The following is a 16,774-nucleotide window of genomic DNA, read 5'->3' on the forward strand; positions in this document are numbered from 1 at the left end:
CTTGATGTTTGTAATAAGGAAAATGTTACAATTATTATTGAGGATATAAAGATTTTGATATGTCAAAAGTTGGGCAGAAGCAACATAGATTTATGAAAGAGAAATGATGTTTGACAGACCAGTGGGAAGGTTTTTGAGGATGTTACTTGTAGCATAGACAAAAGAGAACCTGTTATCTTCCATAGCCTTTCTAAAATCTGATGCCCAGAGTCGAGCACACTACACCAGCTTAATGTTTTACACAAATTTATCATAAATTACTGGCTTTTGTACTCCTTGAATTTGGGAGCTGGCTGATCAAATTCCACATATGACTTTACCCTGTATGCTTTTAATACCTTCAGTTAACAAAGTTCTTTATCAGTCTCTGCATTTGGAAAATTGGCATTGAATTGTTTATAGGAGTCTTCAAGCTTTCACACCTTTGTGTAGTGCTGTTGTTACAGAATCACAAATGTTGTGGTGCAACAGGAGACCGTTCAGCCCATTATGTTTCTGTCGGTTCTTCAAATGAACATCATTATATATTGCCAATTTCTTATTCCCTGCCCCTTCATACCTATACACATTATTTCTACCCAAATAATAATAATTCCCTTGGAGTCTAAACTTGATGTTCAGTGTAGCATGAAGCTATGATCAATGGTAAAGGCTCCAATTTTCTTCATCACGAAACTACCCCAGAATGGCATGCATTGGAAAGGTTTACAGGTTGGAACTGTACTCCACTTGTTTGGCCACATTACAAACATCCCCTTCCTTGGCTGTCAGGAGTGATAGCATATAAATCATGAACAGTTAGGCTCTTAAGTCCAAATCCAGACCTCTGGTTTAGAATCAGAAATGGTCTTCCACTGCACTGCTTATCTACGTTCACTCAAACATCAGGTTTAATGTTTAAGCCATGCCCCCATCCTTGACTCCCTAACCAGAGGTTGACCTGATTCCCCCAGTTAACAGCTTAACCACTTAGTCTTGGTCAGTACACTTTATCTTTGTGCAACATGATAATTTAAATCCTCTGACATACATAGTAGGTTTCAATCTGGTAGGTCTGCACTCTTTTCCAAGGTGCAGTGACCAGAACTGCTTTCAGTACTGGACATTGGATAATGAGGGCTTTATGTAGTCAGTGTTTGGCTTCTAGCCCTTTTGTATTCTACTCTCCTGAATATAAATAGCTTTACTTCTTTTGATTTTTCTGGACCAGTTCATACCATTGTAATGATCTATGTGGAGCCATAAGTCTCTCTCCATACCCAACGTCGTTAGCTTTTCACCATTTAGAAAGCTGTCTGTCCTTTTGAGTCCAAAACAGATCTCCTTATTTGGTTACGTTTGTTTGCATTGAGCTGGCTTCTTTGCTTCACCATATCAATATCTCTCTTTATATTATTGTTCCAGCTGCACCTTTTACAAAGCTTATGTATGTTGGTGAATTTAGATTTTTGTGCATTCTCTTGTGGATGTAGATGTTGCTGACTGGCCAGCATTTATTGCCTGTCTCAAGGGAACTTGAGGCTCTTGTTAAGAAAAAGGGAGGGGGACATGTCAGGTACAGACAGTTGGGATTGAGTAAATCCCTAGAGGAGTATAAGGGCAATAGAAGTATACTCAGGAGGGCAAAAAGGGGACATGTGATAGCTTTGGCAAATGGGGTTAAGGAGAACCTAAAAAGATTCCACAAATGCTTTAGGGATAAAAGAGTAACTAGAGAGAGAGAATGGAGTCTCTTAGAGATAACAAGGCTGTCTGTGGAACTGCAATTAAATGATTGTTTTTCTCAGTTTTTACTGAGAAGGATATGAAAGCTAGAAAACTTGGAGAAATAGTGATATCTTGAAAGTGTCCATATTCCAGAGGAGGAGATGCTGGATGTCTTAAAATGTATAATGGTGGATAAATCTCTGGGAACTGATCAAGTGTACTGGAGAACTTTGTCGGAAGCTAGGGAAGTGATTGTTGGGTCTGTTGCTGAGATTATTGTATCATTGATAGCCATGGGTGAGGTGCTGGCAGACTGAAAGTTGGCATATGTGGTGCCATTATTTAAAAGTGGTAAGGAACAGCTAGGCAACTATAGACTAGTGAGCCTGATGTCAGTGGTGGGTAAGTTGTTGGAGGGGATTTTGAGGGGCAGGATTTGGAAAGGCAAGGACGATGTAGGAACAGTTAACATGGCTTTGTGCATGGGAAGTTGTCTCTCTTGTTTGAGTATTTTGAAGAAGTGACAAAGAAGATTGAAGGCAGCAATGGACATAGTCCATATGGTGAAGTTCATATAGACAATATATGGTGTTTGGCATGATAGACTGGTTAGACACCGTGGAATATACAGAGAGCCTGCCATTAGGATACAGAATTGGCTTTAACAAAGGAGAGAGGATGGTGATGGAGGATTTTTTGTTTTAACTGGAGGCCTGTGATCAGCAGTATGCTACAAGAATTTGTGCTGAAGGAGGAGTATGGTTAGTAAGTTTGCAGACGACGTCAAAATTGGTGGTGTAGTGGACAGTGAAGAACGTTACCTGAGTGCAACGGCCTTAATCAAATGGGCCGAGGAGTGGCAGATGGAGTTTAATTTTGATAAATGTGAAGTGTTTCATTTTGGTAAGGAAAATCAGGGCAGAACTTATACACTTAACAGTAAGGTCCTTGGGAGTGTTGCTGAACAAAGAGAACTTGGGGTGCAGGTTCATAGTTCCTTGACAGTGGAGTCACAGGTAGACAGGGTGGTGAAGAAGGTGTTTGGTATGCTTGCTTTTTTGGTCAGTGCATTGAGTATAGGAGTTGGGAATTAATGTTGCAGCTGTACAGGATGTTGGTTAGGCCACTTTTGAAATGCTATGTGCAATTCTGGTCTCCTTGCTGTAGGAAAGATGTTGTTAAAACTTGAAAAGGTCCAGAAAAGATTTACAAGGATGTTGCCAGGGTTGAAGGGTTTGAACTATAGGGAGACGCTGAATAGGTTGGGGCTGTTTTCCCTGAAGCATCAGAAGCTGAGGGGTGACCTTATCGAGGTTAATAAAATCATGAGGGGCATGGGTAGAGTGAATAGTTGAAGTCTTTTTCCCCAGGGTAGGGGATTCTGAAACTGGAATACATAGCTTTAAAGGGAGAGGGGAAAGGGGCAACTTTTTCACACAGAGGGTGGTGCACATATGAAATGAGCTGCCAGAGAAGGTGGTGGAGGCTGGTACAATTACAACATTTAAAGGCATCTGGCTGTGTACGTGAGTAGGAAGGGTTTTGAGGGACATGGGCCAAATGCTGGCAAATGGGACTAAATTAAGAACGGGATGGACAGGTTGGATCCATCGTCGATGTCTGTGTTCTGACGCTCGGTGACCTTTGAGAAGATGGTCGTGAACTGCCTCCTTGAACAGCTGCAGACAATGTCCTGTAGATCCAGAATGCCATTAGGCATTAAGTTCCAGAAATTTTACCCTGTGACAGTGAAGGAACAGTGATGTATTTCTAAGTCAGGAGGGTGAGTGGCTTGGAGGGGAGCTTGCAATTGGTGGTGTTCCCACGTATTCTCTGCCATTATTCTAGATGGAAGGTGTTTTGTGTTTGGAAGATGTCATCTAGGAATCTTTGGCATATCCTGTAGATAGAGGGAGTGGTGTGTGTTTAACCCCTTATCTATTTAATAAACATTGTATCCTGAATATCTGACTCCCAAACTCCACTTTTCAGACTCCTCACATGCAATGTCAGTAGTAGATCCAAAAAGTAGTCCTAAAGCTGCTAGAAAAAAGTAGCAAGCCTGAGGACTGATAGCATTTAAACTTCAACAAAGATGGACCAAGAGATTGATTGATAGGGGGGAAAGTAGAGTATCTGAATAAACTTGAACATAATTGGTAAGCTGAGAGGCTTCCGTAAGTATGTGAAAAAAGATGGCACAAACAAATACACATCCCTTTCAGTGTGAAATGGGAGAATTGATTAACTGGAGAATGAGACATTGGCAGATCAATTTAAAAGCTTCTGTCTTCTCAGAAGGTGATGCAGGGAATTTCCAGAAATGCAATGGTGCCCTGGAAAGGATGAATTGTGGGTATTCATTACTGAAAGCTGACAGTGTCAAATGTTGCAGGTTATGTTTGTCGAAATGACAAATACATCTCTCCAAGCCAGTATTGGTAAGAGCAACAACTGTGCAGTCCTTGTGGAGACTATGCCTTCATGTTGAAAATAACCTCCATCATGTTCTGTGGCACTATTAGTGTGCTAGATGGGACAGACTTTGAACAGATCTAACAGCTCAAGACTGGGCATCCATGAGGTGCTGTGGTCCATCAATAGCAGCAGAATTGTACTCCAGCACAATCTGTAACCTCATGGCCTGGCATCTCCCCCACTCAACCATTACCGTCAAGCCAAGGGATCAACCCTGGCTCAATAGAGTGTGCAGGAGGTCATGCCAGGAGCAGCACCAGGCATACCTGAAGATGAGGTATCAACCCGGTGAAGCCACCAAACAGCGAAAGCAGCAAGTGATAGACAGAGCTAAGTAATCCCACAACCAACAGATCAGATCTAAGCTCTGCACTCCTGCCACATCCAGTCGTGAATGGCAGTGGACGATTAAACAACTCGCTGGAGGAGGCTCCACAAATATCCCCATCCTGAATGCTGGAAGAGTCTGCACAGCAGTGCAACAGATAAGGCTGAAGCTTTCGCAGCAATCTTCAGCCAGAAGTGCCGAGTGGATGATCCATCTCAGCCTCCTCCAGTGGTCCCCAGAATTACAGATACCAGTCTTCAGCCAATTTGATTCAATCCATGTGATATCAAGAAACAGCAGAATTGGATGCTACAAAGGCTATGGGACCCTGACAACATTCCAGATATAGTACTGAAGACTTGTGCTCCAGAACTTGCTGCTCCCCGAGCCAAGCTGTTCCAATACAGTTACAGTGTGGAAAATTGCCCAAATATGTCCTGTACACAAAAAGAAAGACAAATCCAACCAGGCCAATTACTGCCCCAGCAGTCTACTCTCAATTATCAGTAAAGTGGTGGAAGGTGTCATCAACAGTGCTATCAGGCAGCACCTGCTCAGTGATGCCCAGTTTGGGTTCTACCAGGGCCACTCAGCTCCTGAACCTCATTGCCGCCTTGGTTCAAACATGGACAAAAGAGCTGAATTCCAGAGGTGAGGTGAGAGTGACAGCCCTTGACATCAAGGCTGCATTTGACTGAGTGTGGCATCAAAGAACCCTAGCCAAACTGGAATCAATGGGTATCAGGGGGCACACTCTCTGCTGGTTGGAGTCATACCAGGCACATCAGAAAATGGTTGTGGTTGTGGTTGTTGAAGGTCAGCCATCTCTGCTCCAGGACATCTCTGCAGGAATTCCTCAGGGTAGTGTCCTCGGCCCAGTCATCTTCAGCTGCTTCATCAATGACCTTCCCTCCACCATAAGGTGGAAGGTGGGATGTTTGCTGATGATTGCACAATGTTCAGCACCATTCGTGACTCCTCAGATACTGAAGGAGTCCGTGTTCAAATGCAACAAGATCTGGACAATACCCAGGCTTGGGCTGACAAGTGGCAAGTAACATTTGTGCCACACAAATGCCAGGCTATGACCATTGCCAATAAGAGACAATCTAACCACTAGCCCTTGACTTTCAATATTGTTACCATCACTTAATCCCCCATTATTAACATTCTGGGAGTTATTATTGATCAGAAACTCGACTAGACTGACCACATAAACACAGTGACTACAATAGCAGGTCAGAAGCTGGGAATACCACAGCGACTAACTTACCTTGTGACTCCTCAAAGCCTGTCCACCATCTACAAGGCACAAGTCAGGAGTGTGATGGAATATTCCCCACTTGCCTGGATACTCAAGAAATGTGACACCATGCAGGACAAAGCAGCCTACTTTTTTTGGCACTGCATCTATATGCATCCACTCTGTCCACCACCGATGCTCAGTAGCAGCAGTGTGTACCATCTACAAGATGCACGGCAGAAATTCACCAAAGATCCTCAGGCAGCACCTTCCAAACCCACAGCCACTTCCATCTAGAAGGACAAGGTCAGCAGATACATGGGAACACCACCCCCTGCAACTTCCCCTCCGAGCCACTCCCCATCCTGACTTGGAAATATATCGCCGTTCCTTCACTGTTGCTGGGTCAAAATCCTGGAATTCCCTCCCTAATGGCATTGTGGGTCAACCCACAGCAGGAAGAATGCCGCGGTTCAAGAAGGCAGCTCACCACCACCTTCTCAAGGGGGCAGCTAGGGATGGGTAATAAATGCTGGGCCCAGCCAGTGATGCCCACATCCCACAAAATTGAATTTTTAAAAAATTATGTTCCAGATTACCAGCAGAGATGGCCTTGAAAATAATACATGCTTTGATTGCCCTGGCAGATTTAAGGGTGGCAAATGTACCCTCCCATTTTATACTTTTTAAATCTTTCCCCTTTCACCCTAAACCTATGTTCTCTAGTTATGGACTCCCCTACCCTTGCAAAAAGACCATGCACTTATGATTTTATAAACCTCTATAAAGTCACCTCTCCGCCTCTGATGCTCCAAGGAAAACAGCCCCAATCTATTTAGAGATAGTATGAACTGCTGATGCTGGAGTCACAGATAACACAGTATGGAGCTGAAGATTTTCTGAAGAAGGGTCCTGACCCAGAACATCAGTTTTCCTGCTCCTCTGATGCTGCCTGGCTGCTGTAGGATTTCTTTGCTCTGGTATTCTAACCCTCTTGCAATCAAGGCCAATGTACCATTTGCTTTCCCAACTGCTTCAGCTTCACACTGTGTTGTCCCCCGTATATTTAGCCTCTTCCTAGAGCTCAAACCAGGAGAAAACCAGAAATTACAGACTGGTCACCCTAATAGCAATGAAGGGAAAATATTGGTATCTGTTATAAAGGCTACGGATTGCACGAAGTTGTTTGAGGATATAACGAGTAAGGATGGATGAGGGAAAACTAGTGGATGTATGTATTTGCATCTTCAGAACATTTTTGATAAATTCCTGCGAGCTTATTGTGTAAAATGAAAGCAAAATTTGGTACTGGCATGGATTGAGAATTGGTAAGTAGTTAGGAAATAGCAAGGGGGTTCAGAAGTGATTTACCAGAATGATGCTGGGTATGGAAGGTCTGAGTTATAAAGAAAGGCTGGATATGCTGGGACTTTTTTCACTGGAGCATATGAGGTTGAGAGGCAACCTGATAGAAGTTTATAAAATAATGAGAGGTATAGATAAGGTTAATGATAGTTGTCTTTTCCCTAGGATAGGGAATTTGAAGACTAGGGGGCACATTTTTAAGGTGAGAGGAGAGAGATTTAAAAAAGACATGAGGGACAAATTTTTTTCACGGAGACTGGTTCATGTGTGGGGTGAACTTCCAGAGGAAGTGGTAAATGTGGATACAGTTACAACGTTTAAGAGACATTTGGATAAGAACATGAATAAGAAAGGTTTGGAGGGATATGGGCCAGGAGCAGGCAGGTGGGACTAGTTTAGTTTGGGATTATGGTCAGCATAGACTGGTTGGACCAAATGGTCTGTTTCCGTGCAGTATGACCTCTATGAATGGGCAATTTTTATATTGGGAGGCAGTGACCAGTGGGCTACATACGCTTCAGTCCCTAGCTATTCATCATGTTTAGCAGTAGTTTGAATGAGGAAATCAAATGTAATGTTTCCAAATTTGCAGATGATTTAGATAAGTTGATTGAGTACCTGTATGGCAGATGTAACATAGCGTGTGGATAAGTGTGAAAGTGCCTGCTTTGTAGGAAAAAGCAGGAAGGGCAAAGTTTTATTTAATTGGTAGTGGATTGAAAACTGCTGACATACCGAGAGACCCAGTGTTATTGTACACTGGAAGTGAGAATCTAGGTGCAACGAGCAGTTGGGAAAGCAAATGGTACCTTGGCCTTGATTGCCAGAGGCTTAGAATACTGGAGGAAAGAAATTCTACTGCAGTTATTCAGGTCGACACCCGGAGTATTATGTGCAGTTTGGTCTTGCTACTGAAGGTAAGATATACTTGCCTTAGAGGGTGTGCAGTGAAGATCCATTAGACTGATTCCTGGGATGGCAGGTTTGTTGTACAAGGAGAGATTGGGTCGATTGGGCTTGTATTCGCTGGAGTTTAGAAGAATGAGAGGGTTTCTCATTGAACCGTATGCAATTCTGACAGGACTGCATAGACTGGATGTAGGGAGAATTTCTCCTGGTTGGTGGGGGTAATGGTTATGGTACACCACTTTGGACTGAGAAATCTCACTCAGATGGTGACGTACCTTTTGGGATTCACTACTACAGAAGGCTGTAGAGACCAAGTGACTGGAAGGTGTGGAGCATGTTGGAATAAAAACAAAGGGCTGGAGAAACTCTAGCAGCATTTGTGGGCAGAGAAAGAATTAACACTATGTATCTCGACCGGAACCTGCGTCTCTCTTAAATCCTATTGAATTTTGAATCAACCTGTTCAGACATATCATTTCAATGCCAGGGCCTCCTGGCCCAGAGGCAGGGATGCTGTCACTGTGCCATAAGGAAGAATATATTTGTATTGGAAGCAGTTCAGAGACGTTTCATTAGCTTAATAATGAATTCCTAAGATGAAGGAGCTTTCTTCATGGGGAATGGTTGTGCCAAATTCAATGGGAATGAGGGGACAAAAGATTCTGAGGAGATGACGCTGAAGGGCTGTCTCCCCGATGGCAGAAGCTAGAATAAAGATTGCTTTCTTTGGGTATCTTTAGTGTAAGAAACTTCCATCCTCAGACGGTGCTGGAGTCTGGGTCGTTAAATTAACCCAAACTGAGTTCGATTTTTGGTCAACGAGAGCTGAAGGTCATTGTGGAAAGATGTAAATTGGAGATCAAGCCTCAGTCAGATCACATTTGAATGATGGAGCAGTCTAGAGGGGCCAAGTGGCTTACTCCTGCTCCTAGTCCTTACGGAACACGTGGAACAGAAACAAAAGTGATGTTTCAGAGAGGGAGGCAAAACAGTGGCATTATAAATGATGAGATGGGGGTTAGCTTGTGGTTTTTGTACTCCAGGCTCATAGGATAAAGAAAGATTTCAGTACGTTCCAAGGCATTGTACAGTCAACGAAGAGCAGGTACAGTCATCCGGAAATATTCTGTGCGCAGCAAGTTCCTACAGAGTTTAGAAAGATTCATTTTTGAGTGTTTATTCTTATGGGATGTGGACATCACTGTCCAGGCCAACTTTTATTACAGACCTCTATTTCTCCAGAATGTGGTGTTGAGCTTCTGTCTTGAACCACTGTAGTCCTTGGGGGTGTAGGGACGTCTATAATGCTGTTAAGAAGGGAGTTCCAGGATTGTGACCCAGTTTGTGCGGCTTGGAGGCGAACCTAGAGGTGATCCTATGCAAGGGAACGGCACGGTGGCTCAGTGGCTAGCACTGCTGCCTCACAGCGCCAGGAACCTGGGTTCGATTCCACCCTCGAGCAACTGTCTGTGTGGGGTTTGCACATTCTCCCCGTGTCTGCGTGGGTTTCCTCCGGGTGCTCCGGTTTCTTCCTACAATCCAAAGATGTGCAGGCTAGGTGGATTGGCCATGCTAAATTGTCCCATAGTGCCCAGGGATGTGTAGATGAGGTGGGTTATAGGGGGATGGGTGTGGGTGGGATGGCCTGAGGTTCGGTGTGGACTTGTTGGGCCGAAGGGCCTGTTTCCACACTGTAGGGATTCTATGATCTGCTACCTTTGTTGTGCGTGGCAGAGGGTGGTGGGTCTCAACTGAATGAACGATTTATTGACACTTGCATTTTACAATGAAAATCTCCAACAGTCACCACAATCCAGTGGCATTTTGACTAGCTTAAGAATAAAAATGATAAAAGATGTAGCTGAGAGTCCTGAGCCGGCTCACCAATGACAGCTGTGCCACTCCCCCTTGTCTGCCACCTGTGCTGGGCACACCAACATTGGTGACGATGCCCTTTAGGTGCGATTTCTTCACCGTTGGACCCACATTACTGACGCCAATGCTGGACCACGTGCTGAGCCCACATTCGCCCCACAAGAAGGAATCCCCGGCTCTGCCTCAGCCTCGATTATGCCAGGAGAGCCCGCACTGTGCCTACCATTCCCAGGAGTCCCTGGCTCCACTGCTGCTCCGTCGCTGCCATCTTGCCAAGAATGCTGCTGTGGCTGCCCTCCTCCCTGTGTGAGTTACCCCAGTGCATCTCGTAGATGGCACACACTGAGCATTGTTGGTGAAGGGAGTGAATGTTGAATGTGGCAGATGAGGTGCCAGTCAGGCGGGCTGCTCTGTCCTGGATGGTGTCAAGCTCCTTCAGTTTCTGCCATAGGCCTCTTTTGCAGGACGCCTCTTGTTCAGAAATGAGGCCAAACTGAGAGACTGGAAAGCCAAACTGCTCAGGGAATTCCTCACAGCATCAACCACAACATGTCATGGAAAATCGATCGTTTGTTGTGGTTGGTTCTGAACAGCACCAGTGGTGAAGCACTGGATAGTCATAGCAAGGAGCTTTGAGGAATGGCTAAGGTGACTCCCTCTACACTTCGTGTTTCTGGGAGTTTGTTAACAGAGACAGCCGTTTAACGTCGTCTGTTTGTAAGTTGCAATTTCAGAAGAAAGCAAAACGTTTTTAAAAAGTGGTGGACCAAGATATGGTGATTGTAACAAAGTCAGCCAGATGGACCTCATAGAATAGGAGTTTCCCTGATTGGGACTGTTAATCTGGTTCAATCAGGGAGCCCTTTGTGAAGGTGTAAACAGGAGCCTCAGGGGTTCTGTTCGCTCTGAGAGCTGGTTCTGAGGGAACTGGATCAGAGTCAAGGACTCTCCACACGCAAATAAAGGGTGACTTGGTGACAGCATACCAGCCTCCGTGGGGTTATTCTACAAATGACAGGTTGATAATGGATTGCAGGGAACATAAAGACTGACACTAAAAGTTTCTATAGGTATGTGAAGAGAAGGAGATTGGTGAAGACAAATGTAGGTCCCCTACAGACAGAAACAGGGGAATGTATAATAGGGGACAAAGAAATGGCTGAGTAACTGAATACATACTTTGGTTCTGACTTCACAAAACAGGACACAAATCAGATACCAGAATTATTGGAGAATGCAACATTTAGTGAGAGGGAAGAACTGAGGGAAATCAATATTGGTACAGAAATGGTGCTGGAAAATTGATGGGATTGAAGGCTGATAAATCCCCAGGGCCTGATAATCTACATCCCAGAGGACTTAAGGAAGTGGCTCGAGAAATAGTGGATACATTGGTGGTCATCTTCCAGGATTCTATAGACTCTGGAACAGTCCTTGTAGATTGGAGGGTGGCTAATGTCACTCCAATATTCATAAAGGAAGCTAGAGAGAAAACAGGGAATTGTAGACCGGTGAGCCTAAAATCGGTTGTGGGGAAAATTCTCGAATCCATTGTCAAGGATTTTATAGCAGAGCATTTAGAAAGCAGTGGCAGGATCAGACAGAGTCAGTTTGGATTTATGAAGGGGAAATCATGCTTGACAAATCTGTTGGAATTCCATGAAGATGTAACTAGGAGAGTTGACACGCGGGAGCCAGTCAATGTGGTATATTTAGACTTTGAGAAAGCGCTTGTCAAAAGTCCCACATAAGAGATTATTGTGCAAGATTAAAGTGCATGGGATTAGGGGAAGTGTATTGAGATGGATAGGAAAATGTTTACTCCCTGCCAACCAAAGAGTAGGAATCAATGGATCCTTTTCAAATTGGCAGGCAGTAACAAGTGGAGTGCCACAGGGATTGGTGCTGGAACCCCAGCTGTTCACAATATATATAAATGATTTGGATGAGGGAACAAAATGTAATGTCTCAAAGTTTGCGGATGATATCAAGCTGGATGGGAGGGTGAACTGTGACGAGAATGCATAGATCCTTCAGCATGATTGGGTCAGTGGGCAAATCAATGGCAGATGCAGTATAATTTGGATAAATGTGAGGTTATTCACTTTGGAAGCAAAAACAAGAAGGAAGATTACGACCTGAATAACTGTAAATTGGGAGAGGGGAGTGTGCAGCGGGACCTGGGTGTCCTTGTGCACCAGTCGCTGAAGGTAAGCATGCAGGTGCAGCAGGCGGTAGAGAAGGCAAATGGAATGTTGGCCTTCATTGCGAGAGATTTAGAGCACAGGAGCAGGGATGTGTTGCTGCAGTTATATGAGGCCTTGGTGAGGCCACACAATTTTGGTCTCCTTTTCTGAGGAAGGATGCTCTTGCTCTCGAGGGAGTGCAGCGAAAGTTTACCAGGCTGATTCCAGGGATGGTGGGTCTGACGTATGAGGAGAGATTGATTAGGTTAGGATTGTTTTCGCTGGAGTTCAGATAAATGAGGGAGGGAGGATCTCATTGAGACTTACAAAATTCTAACAGGACTGGATGGGGTAGATGCAGGGAGGATGTTCCCGATGGTGGGTGTGTCCAAAACCAGGGGTCACAGTATGAGGATTCGGGGTAGACCATTTAGGATGGAGATGAGGAGATGTTTCTTCACCCAAAGAGTGATGAGCCTGTGCAATTCATTAGCACAGGAAGTAGTTGATGCCAAAACATTGAATTTATTCAAGAGGTGACTAGATATAGCACTTGGAGTGAATGGGTCAAAGGTTATGGGGAGAAAGCAGCATCAGGCTATTGAGTTGCACTACCAGCCATAGTCGTGAAGAAAGGCAGAGCAGGCTCAAAGGGCCGAATGGCCTCCTCTTGCTCCTATCTTCTATGTTTCTGAAAAAGTGCACAGTTCTGTCTCTTCCTTTATGATTCAAAGGATGTGGAGGCAATGAAAACAGGATTTTGACAAGGTTTTATTGCACCCCAAGACTCTCAAATGGAGCTGGTGACTAATCTAGGCCCTGTAGTTGTAGACTGTGTGAGGTGTAGAGGGCACATGCCCAATGTGGACTGTTCAGAAACTCTTATCCGGTGAGTTTATGGCAAACTAGCAAGAGGCCAGCAAGACAGTTTTGGTGAAATGAATATCCCTAACCGATACCACCTGTCTCTTGCACAGTACTCCTAGTGCACACCATTCCAGCCCCTTCCCCCTCCCACACCTTGCTGTTTGCTCTCTTCCTCCACCTTTAGACCCAAGCCCTAACTCCCATGCTGTTCCCCTACAGTGCCTCCTTCCCTCTTCCCCATGCCAATCCCTGGTTCCCAGTGCCGTATTTCACCCATTGCTCCAGACTGGCTATCCTGCTTTTTTGGCATTCACTAGGCCAGTCAATGCTGTCAGGGTGTACCTGTAGATCACCCTGTAGCTTGCACTCTCAAACAAGCTAAAAAAAAAAACTCTTGTGCCTTTCAAATGGCCGAGAGGATCCCACAGGGCAAGGTCCCATGGGTGATCAAGCAGCAATCATTTTGTGCACAGTAAGATCCCACAGACTGTGCTGATGAGATTTAACAAGATGGTAGTTGTGAACAGATAGAGGAGTTGCTCTTGCTCCTTACACTACGTCTCCATGCTAAGGGAGGGATATACACTTCATTGGAAGCAGCTCAGAGGAAACTGTTTGGCTAAGCTGATTCTCACTGACTAAACCGACACAAATTATGATCATTATAGTTTCTGTTGCTTGTTGCTGTCTCCAGCTGACCCTGCCCTGCCCATTCTTGCCCAGCTCTCCCTCAGTTAATTATTGTCACTCTGGATTGACCATTATCATTCTCACCATCATTTCACACGTGATGATATAATGATCATTGCCTCCTCAACGTTCCTTATTCCCTAGGATCACGTCCAGTCTCCATACCAGTGGACTAGTAAGAAAACTTTCCTGCACACAACCTCAGATTGTTTGCCCTTTTCCATCCTCAATGTTACATGTATCTGAATCTATATTCGCATCGTTGAAGCCCCTGATTATACCCACTATGTTGGTAGCAAGTATCTGCAATACCCCTGTAGATTTGCTACTGTACAGTCTCCCCCAGAAATGGTGCTCTACATACTATGTCAAACAACGTTACTGCCCCTGTTTGGTTTTGAGTACTAACCAATCAATTCTGCTTTCAAAACCATTTTTAATATTAAACCACTTTAATATTAGACAACTTCTCAGCGGTGAAAAAGGACTTTTTATTTAATCAACACAGTCTGACAAAACAAGAGATTTGACCTGACAAAAAGCCAGTGATGTCATCCAAAACTTGTTGATGCATGGAAGGTTGCAAAAAAAAACCCATCCTTTCCTCTTAATAATACATCAGCAAAGATTTAAATAAGGAGGAACGGATGAATACAGAACCCCCATTACAGGCAGGCAGTGTCACCCAGAGGATAGGGACAGGAGACTGTAACAAGGCAGTGTCACCGAGAGGAGATGGCTTGGGGAGGATCCAGGGACACTCCATCAGAAGCAGAACTTAATTCATTGATGCCTATTGGGAATGGTTCTTGCTGTGACATGGTGATAGGTGTGGAGCTGTTTGTTGCATCTGTTGTAGGTAGGTATAAACTGCTGCATTCTTTTAACACAGTGCACAATTTGATAGTAAAGTTATCAAATATATGAGAAAGCTGTACAAACAAAAGTAAGAAAAGCAAATAATGGATGGTAACACATTCGTGTTGACAGGCCAGGTGTTGTGTTGAAGCTGCAGTGTGTGGGAGCTTCTGGATAATGTTGTGATCTGGGGCAACAGGCTTACAGTAAATTGTTGTAGTTGGTGCAGGTTTAGCTCAGAGCTGGAGTACAGACTCTGCAATATATCAGCCATGCGGAAATGTTGCCTGAATTCTTTGTGCCAGGAGGCAGTCACACCTCTCAAGATAAAGTGTTCCGATATGGTTAGTGGTCAGTAACAAGAGGATGGCATGTAAGGGCCAGCTTCAGTTGTTGTCCGATTGGCTTGGATCTCTCTCAGTATTGTCTGGATGAGAGCCGGGGCTTCAGGGTGGACAAGTGATGTCATCCTGATGCCAATGGTACAGGAAGCCATTCAAGTCTGTGAAGCAACAAGCAATGTAGTTAAAGCTGGGGACAGTACGGCAAGGGAGGTTAACACTATTCCCTATAGCAAAGAGAAATGTCCAGAAGGCTGTCTGGTGCCAGCCTTAGGGAGACATGCTCAGGACTGAAAAAGAACTTGCAGTGGGAGGGGAGGTCACGTTACCGATTTTCCAATCCTCTGGAACCCTCAAGAGAATCCAGTGAAGTCTGGAATATTTCAACCAATGCCTCCATTATCTCTGCAGCCACTTCCTTTGATGTATGCTATCAGGTCCTGGCAACTTCTCTGCCTTCAGTCTCATTAGTTTGTCAAACATTTTGTGCCTTGTCATAAAGAGATTCTTGCAAGGTCTGTCCTCCCATTAGCACCTTGTTTATCTAATAGAATAGGAAGGTTTATAATGTCCTTCTCACTAAGACTAATGTAAAATACTGATTTAAATTATGGGCTATTTATATACACCTTATCATCCTTCTCATCAAGTTCTGCCTTCTGAGTGGGATAACTGGTTGCTGAGTGTTGTGAAACATCTGCTTAAATGTCTGCCACTGTTCATTTACTGACTGCCCTCCTTGGTCGATTTTCCCAGCTGCTCTTTCTTCAAACTCTGTGGTTGTCTTCATCAAAGTTGAGGACCCAGGCTTGAGGCCTGAGTCATTCTCCCGGAAACTGAATTTGAATTTTGACCATATTATGATCACTGCTCCCTAGCATAGGAGCCCTCCTCTGCCACCATCTTGGAAATTTAGTCTCTTACCTGTCTCCACTGTCTTTGATGGTTACATTGTCCTTACTGGGTTTTACATGTAAATTATTGAATTGGAAACACAGATGATTTACTGGTGGTGGTCAATTGACAGAAAAAAAGGGAGATTTGGTGATGGGGAAAATATTCAGTTGTGTGTAAGGGCACTTCTGAATTGAAACATACAGGTCAGGTGGTGTTAGGGGCTTGAGTTCAAGCCCTACCTGCCTCGGACATGTGTACAACATATTAAAACAGGCGACAGTTGGGTCTGATGTGCAGTAGGAGCTGTACGACTGAGTAATTAATAAACTGGATCCCCAAAGGTAAGGTATCTTTGTTACTGTCTCAGTAACTGCGTGGAATCTGAATTGATACTTTCCACCCACTGAGCCCTTGCGGTCTCCTCCTTCTCTCGCCATCCCAATCACTCACCTACTCACTAAAGTATGTCTCCTTGCTGCTATCCCCGAGGCCATGGGCCACCCCCCACCACCGTTTATCCCTCAGGACATTCCCCCCCCCACTGCGGTTTAATCCCGAGGACATGGGCCCCCCCGTTTATCCCAGAGGCCTGCGATGGAGTATGGAAGTTTGCACAATTATGTTCAATGTGATGTATACATAAGGTATAGGAGCAATACCATGAGACTAAAGGTTTTAAAAATGAAGCCAACCAAAAGTTATACCAATCCTATTTTTGTTTGTATTTTTAAAAGAATAGAAAGTGTCTTTTGGTTAAATCCTGGTTGTTTGACCAATTGAATCATAAAGATCCTCCTGTAGGACCCCACTGACCAAACTCCAACATGACCCCTGACCCCTACACCCCGGGACCTCTGACCCTTTGGTGACCCAAAGGTGACGCAGTCACGGACGTGACATCACCGGCCCGCACTGCCCGCTGGGTAGTGACGTCTCGTGCACCGGAAGCGGATCCCCGGAAGTGCGAGTGTGGACGAGTCGGCCAATAGGAGAGCGGCGGGGTCTGAGGTGAGGCAGCAGCAGCAGCAGC

The 16,774-nt window shown here is 44.6% G+C and overlaps 1 protein-coding gene across 1 annotated transcript in view; it reads left to right on the forward strand.

Moving 5' to 3' along the window:
• Positions 1-16,630: 16,630 nt before the first annotated feature.
• The window catches only part of LOC109925409 (zinc finger protein 420-like), a 10,735-nt gene continuing 10,591 nt past the window's right edge, over positions 16,631-16,774 (forward strand). Inside the window, exon 1 of the mRNA XM_048620653.1 lies at positions 16,631-16,752. The gene's annotated coding sequence lies outside the window, so the exon portion shown is untranslated. The remainder of the gene's footprint in view (positions 16,753-16,774) is intronic.

This window comes from Rhincodon typus, chromosome 47 (genome assembly GCF_021869965.1).
Source record: "Rhincodon typus isolate 14 chromosome 47, sRhiTyp1.1, whole genome shotgun sequence".
NCBI lineage: Eukaryota > Metazoa > Chordata > Chondrichthyes > Orectolobiformes > Rhincodontidae > Rhincodon > Rhincodon typus.